Here is a 5,188-nt window from a genome sequence, read left to right as displayed (position 1 = left end):
CCTAGAAACTATGAAACTATGAAACTAAGAGATGGCATTTTCCAAGGGGTGCCCTGAGTCTAAGTTGAGAACAACTGCTCTAAAGCATCCATTCCTGCCACTGTTGAAGACAGGCTCCTGGGCTAGATGGACGTTTGCTTTGACCCAATATGGCAGTTATGTTCTTTAGGAGTCTAAATTGCTTTGGAAAATGAGAATTAGGCAACCATGGAGCTTTGGAAAAGTTTACCTCTAAAGGTCAGCTTTCTTGAATTGCTCAAATGTAGAGCCACTGGTGTTGCTACCCAATTTTTTATATGTTCTAACAAAGTGCTGCTAAGTCTTGAACTTCCTGGTTATACAGGGAATAACTATGCAGTAACAACCTGATAAAATACACTGGGCACATCTACACAAGATATTTACTGTGGAGCTGCCTTATTAGCTCTTCAGTAAAGTCTCAATGTCTGTACCTGCGGCCCTACTAGACCACAGAAAACTAACTCCGCCACATGTTAGTAGTTGTAAATACACATACTGTCCTGCAGTGGAGTTCTTTAGTGTGCAGCAATGCTTGTGTAGACACTTGACAGGGCTGGCTGGGCATGAGGGTGCTGCCTGCTGGCTGGCCCCACACTAGATCACCCTCATGCCCCAGCCAGCCCCTCCCCAGCACACTGAGCCTGATTGGAGTAGCCTCCGTCTGGCAGGTGGATTTCCCCAGGCCCTTAACTAGCTGGGGCTGCTCTGCCCTGGCTCAATGTGCTGTGGTCTGAGGCGCATGTTCAAACATAGTATCCAGGAGCAATAAACTGTCACGATATGTGGCAGAGTTTATTGCTCTGTGCTAATAGCACGTGTGGATGCACCCACTTACTCTCTCAGTAAAGCTGTTTTATTAATGCTTTGAGAACAATATTAAAGTAATTACATCCAAAATGATGAAATAGGAAAACATAACACTAAAAAAAAAACCACAGCAAGGTTAAAGTTTCTTTATTTGTAATGATGTACAAAACCATAGTTATCTGTTTAAGAATCTTACTCTAAGGCAATAACAATGGAATATCCTGTTTAGATTCCAATTTAACCTGCTTGTTATATACTAAATGATTTTAGGAGGTCTCAGTAAATATCAGTGTTATATAAAAGTTTATTTTTAATATACAGGAATATGTCAGTTGAAAATACTGTACAGTTAGGATTACACAGAATCATAAGAAAGTGAAGCTGGAAGGAACCTCGTGAGGTCATCTAGTCCAGCCCCCTGAACATTTGAATGTAGGCTCTAGAAAAGCTGGTTATTATTTAAAATGTAATATAGAACCACAACTGAATAGTACAAGAACGGCCAATTTACCTCAACTTAATTACGGATCAAAATTTTGACACTTCCAAGAGTCGCAGTACACAAAATTTTCAAGATGCGCATTTTGCAATCAGTGATCTGCACACAGCAAGATTTTGCCATTAAATTACTTTTATTAGTAGCTATATTTAAACTGCGTGGGAGATGCATTCAACTTGGAAGGTTCAGTTTAGCTACCCTTGTACATATAATTAAAATTAGTTAGCTACATACAGTTAAAATTTGTTCAGTGAATGGTGAGAAATATTTCATATGTCAATTAAATAGCAAAAGAAATATAAGCAACACAAATAACTAGCAATTTGTAACACCATGCAAAAGCTACATGTCATTTGGATTACTAAACTATTGACCATTATTTCTTTAAAAAGTTAAAAATGGAATTTCAGCTATTTAGAAATAACTCAGTTGTGCAATATATGTTTTTAAAAAATCATAATTTTATAGCCAAAGTGCCCTGATTGACTGAACACCCAGGTCTCTTCTCTAACCTAGTTAGAATGCCACTGTAATAAATAACAGCAGAGCGAGTAATCATCATTCAGTCTATAAAAGTGACATCTACCGGACATAATAGTTTTCCAATTTTTAATCATTATCATAAAAATAAAAACACTTTTATGAAACATGGCTCCACACATTTGATAAATGCTATGATGTAAGAAATATTTTATCTTGCATCACTATGGTTATGATAACTGGGTTCTTTCAAGACTTCAGAAAACAGCAACAGCTAAGATACAGAGAAATGTAAATAAACAGCAACAAGGGAATAAAAAATGGAAAATTGAAAATATAAATATAGCTTACATTACTTATTTTGCTATTATCTTAAAATGAATGGAAAGGAGAAGTTCACTGAAAGAAATTTATGAGGAAGAAAATGAAAAGTGGTAGATAGGACACTAAGAAAACATGCAGTTATACCCACTTATATACCAAAGACCATTTTTAATTTTGTAAAAGAAGTGTTTTACTTGACATTGTACTAATGAAAAATGGTATGCTCTGAAATCCCAAGCAGAACCCTTCCCACTTACACATTGGTTGGTGCACCCCCTGAGATTGGCTGCTGCCGACACAAGATTGTCTGCAGGTAGTTGCCAATTGCCGGCTGGCGCTTGCTACACCTCCCCTACCGCCGTCACCACTGCAGCCACCTGTGGGAGCTCCCCACCCAGCCCACTGCTGACACCGCTGTGGCTGCCTGCAGAAACTCACCGCTGCCATGCCATTGCCACTGCCTGCGAGCGGTCACCGTGCCCCCTAAGCCTCAGGAGGCATGTGACATTCATGCATTTATGCCATGATTAACATGTTAATCATGACATAAATTTATCGTATAGAGGGGGCCTAAGTGTAACAAGATGATTTGTTACACTAGAGCACACAAGGTTTCCTTTATGGAGAGGAAGAATAAACACAAGTGTTATAAAAATTATTAACAGAATATTAAAAGCAGTGGGCACAGTTATCTACCCTTTCTTTTCACACATAAGCATGAGGGAACATGACAAGCATAAGCACCATAATTTAAAATCCAGTGTAAATTATTGATTTATGTTTTGAAAGAACAAATTAATGTATTACAGATGCAACATGTTGTTAAGCTACTGTTGCCACCTCTTGACTTTTTTTCCCATAGATCTTTTTGTCACAGATACTGGTGTTTTTCCTTAAACACCAGTAGCTGGACTCAAGAAACTGTATATGATATCAGGTTTCATTTTACTTTAAAAGAAGACATTTCTTGGCCTCAGATATAGAGAAAGATTTGAAAATATCAAAAAAGTGCACTTAAAAGTTCAGACAGCAGCAGACAAATAAAACCAACCTCCAAATGCTTATTAATAAAACATACTCAAGATTTTAAGACAATCTCATTATTGGGGTGGGGGTATCTGACTCCTATTCCTATTTGGGGCTAGCAATACAGTACTGTTTTGTACAATTTGAAAATGATGTAAATTTACATGAATAAGGATGGTAACGTTTTGTCATCGTAATTATTATACAAGATTTCCAGAACTCAGTCTCTGGCTTTCAAGGAATAAACTGAATACTAGGAGTTAGGGGCTAAGTACAGACATCTGGGGAGGTTAAGTCAGATTCAAAATGGCCACCCAATTTAAGTTTAGCTCTTCCCGGTGCCAAACTTACACTGACAGACCAGGTCTCAGTGACCAGCGATGAATCTAAATCACTAAATGTACGTAAGTCCATGCACACAAACTGATCTAAAAATTACAGGACTCGGTTTAAAATAAAGCTGCATCTATGTAATATCAAGCTTATTCGATTTAGGTCAAACCAGTAGATGGAACTTCTGTACAGTTTCCCTGTTCAGCCCCAGGGCTGAGAGAACCCAGGCGCTAGCCCCAGCTCTGGGACTGCTCTTTTCACTCCCTCCTCCCCAGCACTGTGCTATTTTTTGCCCCCCTGGCCTCTTGCAGCTCTCGCCTCCCCAGCCAACCCTCTCAACCTCCATCCCACAAGCCGCTCCAGGTGCAACTGCTTTTATTAGTGTTCACCGCTACTGAAGCCGCACACGTAAGGGGGAGTGATGGGGGCGGAGGTTCATTGTGGGGGGGACCCCACCCCACCTTCAGATCACACACCCCCACCCATGGATCATGGCTATCCCCCTCATCCTCCAGCAGACCCCCAACCTGCCCTCCATTAGCCCCCCATCCTGACTCACCTGATATTGGGCAACCATTTTGAGCCAACTAAACTGCCCCCTAACACCCCCAAATATCTGTACTTAGCCAGGAAGACTATGCTGCACAATTGGCTTGATGCATTAAGAGGATATTTTATATTTTGTCTCAACTTGCCTGTACCTGTGGCTGACAGGTTAGATACATATGCTGTCAGGGAGGAAGATGTCTATGCCCCTAAGTGAAGTACTGCACAAAGAAACCATGAACAGTGTTTGGCATGTACATTTCAATATACATTTTCAAATTTTTGATAGTGAAGGGTTTTATACATTTACAGCTCAAATGTACTGATTTCTACAATGCTGAACCTATTAGGTATTAGAAGCCCATTAAGTATCTGTACAATATGTAAACAGGTGGGGCAGGGATAAGCCACAACCATGCTCCCCTTCTTGTTCCTTCTAGTGCCTTTGAAGCACCATACAAACCTAGCAATGGAGTAACCCCAGGAAATCCCTACAAGTAAAGGGCCTAAAATCCTTTCTAGACGTTATCTAAGCTATTCAAAGTATGCACAGCTTCTTATTAAGGGTGTGCAAAGCTTTGGTTGCTGATTCAATTTGGAGAAGATTCGGCCCAATTCAGAGGCCAAATCATCAAATCCAAATCGAATTGGGAGGCCCATAAAAACCTCTGAATCAATTCAGAGCATCCAAATTGATTTGGAAAAGTTTTGGAAGGCAATCTTGCAGGGAAACAGAAACTGAGAAGCTGGGGGCAAAGACTGACATCTGTAGCTGGCCAGTGACTGTGTTCCCTTTCCATCACAGTCCTCTCCCTGAGTTCCCTTCCAGTCACAGTGCTCTGGGGGAGAGATGTAGAAACAACATACTTCACTTCATCCACCTCCTAGATACAAAACCTCATGGACTCAATACAGACATTGGATTTATGACACTGTAACCTACCTGACATCTGACTCCCCAGGTACCTCTCCAATTTTACCTGCTACATCCCCCCTTCCCCCCAACCCGTCTCTCACCCCCTGCTGCCTGAATTTACATTTTCACTGACTGGCTTTTTTGTTTGCATTGCATGGCAGCCTCTGGCTTCTTTACTATTCCTTCCATCCAGGAAGAGCACACACATCAACTACAGGTGCTTCCTCAGCCTGATG

Source organism: Gavialis gangeticus, unplaced genomic scaffold (assembly GCF_001723915.1).
Source record: "Gavialis gangeticus isolate Ggan-Ray unplaced genomic scaffold, GavGan_comp1, whole genome shotgun sequence".
Taxonomy (NCBI): Eukaryota; Metazoa; Chordata; order Crocodylia; family Gavialidae; genus Gavialis; species Gavialis gangeticus.
The sequence above is the reverse complement of the archived record's forward strand: the minus strand, read 5'-3'. Positions refer to the sequence as shown.